This window comes from Bidens hawaiensis, unplaced genomic scaffold (assembly GCF_021521415.1).
Source record: "Bidens hawaiensis isolate Kalapana, Puna unplaced genomic scaffold, B.hawaiensis_p1.1 tig00001206_1, whole genome shotgun sequence".
Taxonomy (NCBI): Eukaryota; Viridiplantae; Streptophyta; class Magnoliopsida; order Asterales; family Asteraceae; genus Bidens; species Bidens hawaiensis.
The window spans coordinates 2,811,065-2,822,451 of record NW_027491069.1 but is presented as its reverse complement, the minus strand read 5'-3'; positions in this window follow the sequence as shown (position 1 = coordinate 2,822,451).

Here is an 11,387-nt window from a genome sequence, read left to right as displayed (position 1 = left end):
TTTCCAATCTTCTAGATGTAAGTATATTATTATTTTATTTTAATATCAGTTCGTACAACATGCATCTTTCTATACATAATATATTATTTAATTAATCCATTTTTTATTTCTTTTTCCTTTTTATTTATTTATTATTATTTTATGTCAACCAACATGTCCAAAGAAATTTTTAAATTTCTTATTTTCAAGATTATTTTTGTTACTTATTTATTTTATATCTTTTCAAACATTATTATTATTTTAAACATTTTATATATTTTTTTTATTTATACATTTTATATATGTCAAATTTTCCGAGTGTTTCAACTCCTACCCCTTAAAAGAATTTCGTCCTCGAAATTGGTAGATTGGACATAAATGATCACAAAGAGCAACTGAAAAGGGAATATTATTACATTTAACAAGAAAACAAGGTTCACTGTTGCTTCTAACAAGGAATCTATTTTTCAAATAGATTAGGGTACAATGAACGGATCGTTTCTTCCGTTTCCCAAGTAGCTTATCGTTCGGAATGATTCTTCCATAGGACTTTAACGAACGGGATGACTTTCCTCCTCATTACTTTTTTTGGCGATCCAATATAGCTTCTGGTTCTTCTTCATACAATAAGTCTTCTTGGATCATGTGAAGCGGATAACTAATGACATGCAACGGGTGATAGTTGTATCCCCTCAGTAAAGATACATTTTAGACATTATGGACGTGAGAAAGTTGGGATGGTAGTGCTAGTCGGTAAGAAACTTCTCCAACTCTTTCAAGAATCTCAAACGGGCCGATATAACGAGGGCTGAGCTTCCCTTTTATTCCAAATCTACGCACATGTAACGCCCGTTAATTTCAGATAAGTGATTTAAAGCTTGTAAAGTATGTACATCTCTCGGGATTTATCCAACTTTCCTCGGAGGCTTTACGTCATCCCGGTACGTTAAAATTATGTAACTTTCCACCCAAGTTGCTACACACTTTATACTTGAGGGGCTAGAATGAAACTTCTTATTTTATATCATAAAAGAATGAAAAACCCTAACTCATAACCCTAGGTGCAGCCGATCGCAGCTAAGAACCCCCCTGCTCGTTTTTCTTCTGCCCCGCCATGTTTCTGCCGTGAAAACTTCAATTCAAGATCGGTTTTATGATTCCCCATGTCTTTTACACCTTAACTGATCATATTAACGCGTTTATTGGTCGTTAAGATTGAGTTTTGATGATAACAGCTTGCTGACAGATTAGTATACGTTTATTGTAGGGTCTGTAACGCGATGTTAATCCACTGTTTTTGATCGATTCTTGATTCCATGATGTTCTACTCTGAGTCTGGTTTACAGAAAGGTATAAAAGGTAATTTTTGGACGAGATTTGAATGGTTTTTATGAATTTATAAAATCGAGTGTCAAAGCTGATGCGAGATGACTGATTCTGGTCTGTCTTCCCGATGTCATAACCTTTTTTCGACAAGTCCAAATTGGTTGGTTCCACTTCTAGAAGTTAGTATTTTGAGTTAGCAACCAAACCCAATTGGAATCGTTTAATTTGGTTTGGTAATGAATTTTATAAAAATAAAACCATTTTGTTGCGCGCTGAAATAGCTGCACATACCTTTCTGTGTTGGAGGAATTTTTATGATTTTTGTGTCCAATATAAAAATATAATAAAAATATTTTTATAAACATAAGAAATTTATTAAAGTCTGGTAAAAATTCAATAATTTATTTCTAAGGTTATCCTATGTAATTAAATGCATCTTCGCATGCTAAAATCTACACGTTTTACTCGTTATTGATCGATAAGTTCGTTTTAGGCTTAACCGGGGGATGTTCAATTGTGTTCTTGTCGGGGCTGTTTGAAGTGACTTTTTTCACCACAATCTTCCTATGTATGTCCCGTATATCATACTCAAAGATCATGTTCTTAGGTGTTCGTTAAGTTGATCAACTAGTTGTTGTTTGATTGTTATGTTCGGTTGTCTAGAATTGTTGAGTTTGATGCGTTAATCGGTTGGATGACCAACCGAATCAGTTTGCATGGCCCTAGGGGAGTCCAAGGGCTGTGGGAAAATTATATATTTGATGCACGGGGCTGTCAGGGTTAGTGCTTCGTCAATCGAGTCGGCGGTGCACGAATTTTCGTTTAAATGTTAAAGTAAGTGTTGTAAAAGGGAACCGTCAACCCTTTCAACTCGGGTGACATAATTATGATGAATGAAAAGGTTTAAGACGGAATTTGGTCCATTCGGGGCTGATTCGGTTAACAAATGGTTTTAAGGATTATTTCACGCGCATTCGACCCGATTTGACTATCTTTGGGCCATGGGCCAAGTGTTGGGCCATGGGCCAAGTTGTCGGGCCTTGGGCCAAGTATTGGGCCTTGGGCCAAGTTTTCGGCCTTGGGCCAAGTTGTTGGGCCTTGGGCTAAGTGTTGGGCCTTGGACCAAGTTGTCGAGCCTTGGGCCAAGTATTGGGCCTTGGGCCAAGTTGTCGGGCCTTGGGCTAAGTGTTGGGCCTTGGGCCAAGTTGTTGGGCCTTGGGCCAAATGTTGGGCCTTGGGCCAAGTTGTCGGGCCTTGGGCCAAGTGTTGGGCTTGTACGGCCCATTAGGCTAGAGTGTTCCTACAGTCTAGTTTAGTAACGCGTTATGTATAATTTACAGGCCCTTGCTTGTGATTTTGCCCTTAGGAACTTCCTAGCTCGTAGCAAGTATTCGATCGATCTCAAGTGAGTTCATGATGCCCTTTTTACTCATTTTACTTTTGAGCTAGCATGCGCACCTAAACGTTTTCTTACTTGATGAAATGTTTTAAAAAGATTTTATATAGGTTTGCTAGTATATGGTAAGCCTTGGGATGTTGAATATATATATGTGTATATACATTATTTCTTGGCCTCTATTTGGCGATGTTGTAGTCGTTTCGACTACTGATGTTGTGTATGCCTACTTTGTGTTTGCATACACTGATGTTACGTGTTTGGATTGTACGTTTGCTCGACCCTGATGTTATACGTGGATGATATAGATATATATACTGTTATGTATATAGGGATGTTATTGAATGGATGTTTACATATACATTTTGTATATGTATGTATGAGGATGTTTAAGTTCGGTAATGATGATTAGATGGATGTACCCTTTTACTTTTAGAAAACATTTGATATGACTATCATGATTTTACTACTGATATCTTTTACTTAAAATTTGAACTCACTCAGCTCAAGCTGACTTTGTGTGCATGTTAGTGTAAGTTTCAGGATTCGGAAGAGGATTCCTTATCGTTTGGACGTGCACAGAGCTACTTGGATGGTGAAGGGCATACTGGAAGGAAGAATTATTATGAATGTTTTATTTCAAGGAAATTTATAAAAGTTATACTTACTTTGGATTTTAGCCAAAATTCCCGGGTTTCGGGAACTTATTACATTTTTCATGTTTTCCGCAAAATTTATACTCTGATACGTTTGTTTTAATGGAAGAAATGATTTTTAAGTTTATTAAATTTTACGAGTGTTTGGATGATTACCAACTATTGGGTTCCCGGGGTTCGGGGCCTTACAGCACACCGCGACAAGGTGAAACTTTTAAGAACGCATGGTCCCCGACTTTGAACTCAAGAGTCCGACGATGTCGATCTGCATAACTCTTCTGTTGCTCTGCGCTTCTTTTAATCTTTCTCGAGCAATAGCAACTTTTTCATTCGTGATTCGTACCAACTCGGGCCCTTCAATTACCTTCTCTCCCACCTTATTCCAACATATCGATGCCCTACACTTCCGACCATACAACAGCTCGAACGGAGCCATGCCAATGCTTGCTTGCCAACTATTATTGTAGGTAAACTCAACAAGGCATAAATACTCATCCCAGTTTCCTGTCCACAAGGCCTTAGCATTTCTTCCAGGGTCTGAATCGTACGCTCTGATTGTCCATCTGTTTGTGGATGAAAAGTGGTACTGAATTTCAATCTTGTACCCCATGCAGCTTGAAAGCCTTTCCAGAATCGAGACGTGAACCTTAGATCTCTATCAGACACAATGTAGGTTCCCAGCCGGATCTACACGAGATATCGCGTTCTACGTAGGTGCGGAATCCCTACGTAAGACGCTACGAGCGTAGAAGACAAAACGATTAAACACACGTTACAATAAACACAAACACGTTGTATTGCAACCGTAAACACGTGATACAAAGATCACCAAATACAGACTCTCTCTAACTCGTTCTCTGAATCTCGTTGAATAATCATGAAAACTTAAGCCGTAACCTAAGTTTATATAATCACGACAACTTCGCCTGGCATGTTCAGGCGAAGTTGTCACTAACTTCGCTTAGTTCACAAGTTCGCCTGTATCAGCGAACTTGTGAGCTAACTTCGCTTACATACAAAAACAAATCCAAACGACTCGATTACAGACACTAGACACTGAACTACTGACATCATGTACCAACAGACTCCCCCTTGGCAGTAGCTTCATCTCTTTATCTTCAAGCACGTGTCTTGTAATCTTCAACGACCTTGCATCTTCATCTTCAAGCATGAACTCCTTCGCATACACAAACCGATACAATTCTTTGATATTTCTTCGCTTCGTCTTTCCAAGCAGGAATATAAAAGATTTTCTTCTCATTCAGCACCTGCAGATCAGCTTGCGACAAGTTCACTAGATGCATCGGATCATAAACTCTTAGCAGCTCTTGTTCATCTTCGTCTTACATCACTGCTTCAGCTGTTTCACAATCAACATACCACCACTTTAGATCTTTGAGCACATCCTTGGGCATCTATTTCATCGGCACTTCTTTAAGGCACCGGATCGGCTTATACTTCATAATCATCCAAGGTTTACCATCTGCTCTCAATCCACGATCTTTGCCTTCGATAAGTTTTCCCATTTGTGGTTTTAACAGCTCAAACTTCTTCTCTTTTATACTTTCCTTCCAAACAATCTTCCCAATAACTCTAGCCATATTATCATCACTTCGGTTTATCAATCCCAATCTGCCTAAGTCTTTCACCTCACATTCTGGCAATGTATTCAATGATCTCAACAATCTTTTGAAGTACTGAACGCCATCATATCTCTTAATCACAAAGAGCCTCAACTGCTCATCGTATATCCAGCAAATAATCCCCTTTCTCGCTTCAGCATAGCCTCTAATGTTGTAACTCTTCTTAAACATTGTAGGGACCGCTGGTTTCTTCGTTTTGACGAACCACTGAGCATAGCCTTCTTTCCATCTAGGCTGCTCTTCCCATTCAGTCTCATCATTCCCAATCTCTTGACTCCTATCTGCGTTCTCGACTTGCGGTATCTCATGCTCCACATTCTCCTCTACTATCTCTCCCTCTTCAATATCATTATCAATCACTATCTCTGCACCAATCTTCTCTATCTCATCCACCGGTAATACATCATCATCACCGATAAAGTCATCATCCATCTCCTCAACCTCCACTACCACCACATCATCACCACCAGCTGCAGTTGTCGACTCCCCCTGAGTTGTGGAAGTCCCAAGAGCTTGTACAGTTCTTGGCAACTCACCACCTGCACCTTTCGACGCATTGGGATCATCGTCTCTATCATTGCGCTTCTTCGTCCTCAACTCATCGCCTTTACAGCTCGTCTCCCCCTGAGATGCCAAGAACTCCTTCAAAGCATCTATAATTTTTCCATGTTCTACCAGCAGGGACGACTGCATCTGATTCTCTGCAACTAGGCGTTGAATAGCCTGGGTCTGGATAAGATTTATCATTGATTGTTCTGCCACGACCCGTTCAAGTGCTGCTATTCGTTCTGAGTCTGATAAGGTTGCATCGAAATCAAACCTCAGATGTGATATATCTTGAGTGTACTGAGGAGGGATTTCCGATGTAACCGGGACCTCAGAAGTAGGCAAAGACGTAACCGCATGTGGTATCGTCACCGATAACCCTGCAGTGGCCATAACAGTCGACTCAATAAAGCGTGCCACGACCTCCGTTGGAGTAAGAGTTGGAGGCGGCAACGGGACAATCTCAGGAGCCGATAGTTGGAAAGTAGTGGGTGGGAGGCCAAATGTAGATGAGGTAGCCACCACGGGAACATCCGTAGCGCTTGGCCTTGTAACCTGTAATGTTGAGGGAACCATTGTCATACTGGATAGTGCGGGTGGGGTGAAACGTACCACCCTCGAGCTCTCACCAGCTCCAGAACCTGCACCTATCCGTTCCCTTCTTGATCTGCGTATTAACTGTTGTACCTCTTCCTCATAGTCTGACTCGCTGTCATCATCAGTTCTCTTTATTTTCCCATGAGTCCGTTCATGTGTTACCAAAATCCGTCTTGCTTCGGCCAATTCATCATTAGAATCTGAGTCAGCCACCGTTGTAGCTGCCCTAGTAACATTCACAGTCGACACCCTCTCAACCGAGACTTGCACATACTCTCCAGGGTCCACCCGTTCCATATCAAAGTAGCCTTGACCTCCAAACTCAGCATCAAGGTCCACGTTTTCATCCAGTGACACAACAAGTGCAGCAGGTATAACTTGAGGTGCTCCTGCCTGTTGTGGTGCCGGGTCCCGAAACTCGTCCCCACGAGCAGGCACATACCCTGGGTTGATTAAGTACCCAAACAGTGGAGTATGGCGAGGACGGAGCTGCAGGGTATGTGCCTGCTCGTGGGGACGAGTTTCGGTACTCGCCATACTCCACTGTTTGGGTACTTAATCAAATGTTTGGGCGAAGATCTTGAATCATGTTGCTCCTCGCACTCGAAGATCTACATTGGGCGAAGATCCGTTTGTTCACACTTTCAACGTATCTTATCGGACGGCGCTGAGGTAGCGTTGGAGCAACATGATTCAAGATCATTTGTAGGAATATTGAATACATGATGAATCTCTCACGCGCCATCGCCCTTCTCTGACGATCAATCTCATAGAAGACCATCTGACTAAAGCTGTATCGCTTGTTGTAAGTCAGAGCAGTCATCGCCGACTGCATGGTCGCGCCCATGCCATCAGTTCCAGCCTTTCTCCCTGACATAAATACTATCATGACATGCATGAGAACGCGCCACTGGTCAAGCAAAAACCATTTCCTTCTCTGCGTATCCCCCAAGGGACCAGAGTATCCCATCCAAAAAAACGCTCCATCACGGAAAGGAGTCACAAAATCTGTCGGGTCATCCCTCGTCTCATCTCCAAATCGTAAAGCCGCCCGGATCTGTTCAGAAGAGAACTGAACAATCTGATTGTTGACTGTTGCGCGCATCACCGGGGGCTCGACTCTACAGTCATATTCCACGGTCTGCCAAAAATCCTCAATGTTGGGCAAGGATATCGGCAGTGTTGTAGTGATCGCGTGGAATATACGCGAGCGTAGTAAGAATGTGATGATTTCGCGGAAATCATCAACTCCGCTCGCCTCCGGGTCTAATGTTATATACATGTTGTGACCCGGGAAGAACTGTCTCTGGTTATCACCACCGTCATCTGCGCCTGCACCACCTACAGCAACCATATCTGCATCAAACAGACTAAGTTAGATACACGTCAACGCAAATCACAAGTTCGCCTGTTACCATGAGCGAAGTTGTGATTTATTCTGTATAGGCGAAGTTAGAGGTGGGGCGAAGTTGGGAACAACTTCGCCTCAACTTGAACTTCGTCTGTTAACTGTTAAGTAAAAAGGTCCAGGCGAAGTTAATGATAACTTCGCCTAACCACAACATCGCCTCATATACTGTAACCTAATTAATTGTCAGGAGAAGTTAAACCTAAGGCGAAGTTATGGATAACTTCGCCTAAACTGTAAGTTCGCCTGAATATGAATCGGCAACAGATAGACGAATCAATCGACGTGTAGTTGGTGAAATTGGAGATTAAGGCCTCCGTAAAACATGTTTTTATGAAGTTCTAGACGACCAAATTGATTACGACCACGTAATAACAAGTTTGAAATCGGGTGTTTAATGTTTCGAAAGACGAGGTCGAGAATCGGGTCAATACGACCTATGATTAACACCCTATGACAAAGATTATACGATATATAAAACCCTACACACCTTTAATCGGATTAGAATCGAAAAAGAATGAACACAGATGATTGAGATCGATAATACGATAAGTTCGCTGGTTTTGAAATAATGAACATGTCAGACCTTAAAACTTCTTTATATAGGGTCAAAATTTGACAGGCGAAGTTATGGATAACTTCGCATATTGCAGGCGAAGTTATGGATAAGTTCGCCTATATATGAAAATTTTTAAAACAAACCCCTACAATTTGCAATTAAGTTTTAAAACAACCTTTAAAGAATTAAATGATACGATTAAGACCAAGTAACCAGGTATAAAATCAAACAACTACATAAGCAGAAAAATTTTAAAAATAAAATACACGGAATCAAATTTCAGTCTCGATAAGGACTACCATGTTTTAGAAAAGATCCGAACAGGAATCATACTAACTACGTGACTGTCACACAGATCCGTGTTTAGCTGTATTATGACATAAAGAAACAGGTTGTAAGCAGATAAATAACTTAGAATGGTTTTCATCGTTTCTGTGATACGGGTTAAGTTCAATTAAGCTCAAAATTTTAAATGGGCAACAACTCAGAGATTATGATACCTCCTATCTATTCTCAAAGCGTATTTGGCTTTCCCCAAGTCACCCCGAGTTGACCTCAACCCGTAGTGTCTAATTAAATAGTAAGTACTCTTCGATATTTAGATTTTGCTTCCCGTTCTCTTTCTTACACCTTGATTGAGAAGTATAAATATTATGAACTCTAGAATGTCTCAAATTTTTTAATTTTTTTTTTTTAAGTATTTACACAAGTTCAGATAAACAACTGCAAGTCCCGAATCTGGATCACTGCAGTTTCTTGACACGCTATCTTCATGGGAATCAGAACACTCACGGGCTCGTGTATGACTGGGTAATCGCTTTTCTGCCTATCATTCGGAAAGATATATATGGAGACATGCACAACTCATAAGAAGTTTCCACATAAAATCGAGTAGATTTAGTTAGTATCACTTCTACTTTTACGCACCATAAAAAGCTACCATGACATACAATGACTGTTCTAAAGTGTTTTAGGCCCTATAACTTCACTAGTTAAGCACACAGAATCAGTATATCTATCACTTTCCAAGGTTGGATCAATTTTCTGTTAAACATAGTAAAGGTACTTCTTACGAATTAATAGACTTGAAAAATAATTTCATCTCCCCGAAATAAAGGAAAAAAAATTTTTAACTTCAATCGCCCCGATCAAATTGAAGTTTTCAGGTAAACGGCTGTCCCGAAGATCCAATGGATCAGCTGGACCGACCACACACATACAAGTATGTGTCCTTCTAACTAAGTATGATCGACTAATTTTCAGCGAAAGAATGAAAACACATCATAAACTGCCCCGGTCACTTTCAGTCATCTGGTTAATGGCTATCCTCATATTCTACAAGTAGAAATGAGGACCAAACATATCCGAAGACATGTCCTTCAAACTGAGGCAACCGACATACTTCTAAGCGATAGTTACGTTTTTTTTTTTAAAACAAAAACATAAAGCATGGTTACTCGGGATTGATCATCCCATTCAGCTCAACAAGGTTTTGAAATCTAGTTTTGTCAAACGCTTTCGTAAACAAGTCAGCGAAATTATCTAGCGTATCAACCTTTTCGAGCTCAATCAGTTTCTTCTCAGCACAATCTCGTATAAAATGATGACGTATGTCAATGTGTTTAGTTTTACTGTGCTTAACGGAATTGTTAGTTACTGAGATAGCAGCAGTGTTATCAATGCAAATAGGAGTAAGAGTAAAATTCAGACCATAATCGCGCAACTGTTGTTGAATCCAAAGAACCTGGGAGCAGCAGTTAGATACTGCCATGTATTCTGCTTCACAGGTTGAAATGGCGACTGAGGTCTGCTTCTTGCATTGCCATGACACTAATCTGCCACCAAGAAACTGACATCCACCTGTTGTTGACTTCCGACTCTGATTGCACCCTCCATAATCAGAATCTGTGTAGGCGACCAACTCCAAGTCTCCTCCTCTCGTGTACCACAACCCCAGCTTAGGCTTGCCTTTGAGATACCGTAGAATCCTCTTCGCACCCTTCAAGTGAGATTCCTTTGGGTTTGCCTGAAAGCGAGCACAAAGACAAACTGCAAACATTATATCAGGCCTAGAAGCAGTTAAGTACATTAAAGAACCTATTATAGCCCGATATTGGGTTGGGTCCACGTCTGCATTGTTGTCTGACTCAGCACCCAATTTGTGGTTGACGCAGACTGGAGTATCGTATGGAGTGCTGTCTTCCATCTTGAAACGTTTGAGAACATCATGGACATACTTCGTCTGATAAATGAACATACCATCTTTCTTCTGATCAACCTGCAGTCCTAAAAAGAAAGTTAGTTCACCCATAGCACTCATTTCAAATCTCTTCTTCATGACGGCCTCAAACTCCTGACACATGGCGACCTTTGATGCAGCAAAGATAATGTCGTCCACGTAGACTTGCACCAGTAGAAAGTCGCTCCCTTTTCTCTTGAAGAACAATGTGCTATCAATCTTACCTCTTTCAAACTCATTCTCAAGCAAGTAGTCGGATAACGTTGAGTACCAGGCACGAGCTGCCTGATGTAGTCCATAAAGTGCTTTACTTAGCTTGTACACGTGATCGGGAAAGTCAGGGTCAGGAAAACCCGGAGGTTGCTCAACGTACACAACCTCATCGACTTCACCATTTAGGAACGCACTCTTCACATCTAACTGAAAAACCTTCATCTCCTTATGAGCAGCAAATGCCAAAAACAAACGAATGGCCTCCAATCTTGCCACAGGAGCAAACACCTCATTGTAATCAATTCCCTCTTACTGATTAAAGCCTTTAACAACCAGCCTCGCCTTGTTCCTGATAACAATCCCTTTCTCATCTCTCTTGCATTTGAAGACCCATTTTGTGCCAATCGCATGCACATTCCTTGGTTTTGCAACCAAGTTCCATACCTCCATCTTCTTAAACTGGGCTAATTCTTCTTGCATGGCTTCGACCCACGAGCTGTCCTTGAGAGCCATTTGATAGTTCTTTGGTTCAATCTGGCTGATAAAGCAGGTGTACAAGCATTCGTTGATTATGCCTGATTCTTTAATGCTTGTGTAAACACAGGTGTGCTCATTCAAGCTTTGTCTTGTTTGCACACCATCGGACAGATCACCTATCACATTTTCCAGAGGATGATTTTTGTGAATTCTCGTAGTCGGAACCGAACTGACATTCAGATTATCTTCCAAGTTCGAAGATAGCTCATCAATGGGTGATTGATGTTGAGAGTGAAACGGATTGATGAATTCCTCTTCAGTAGAGGCAGCAGGGGTATTGACAGCATT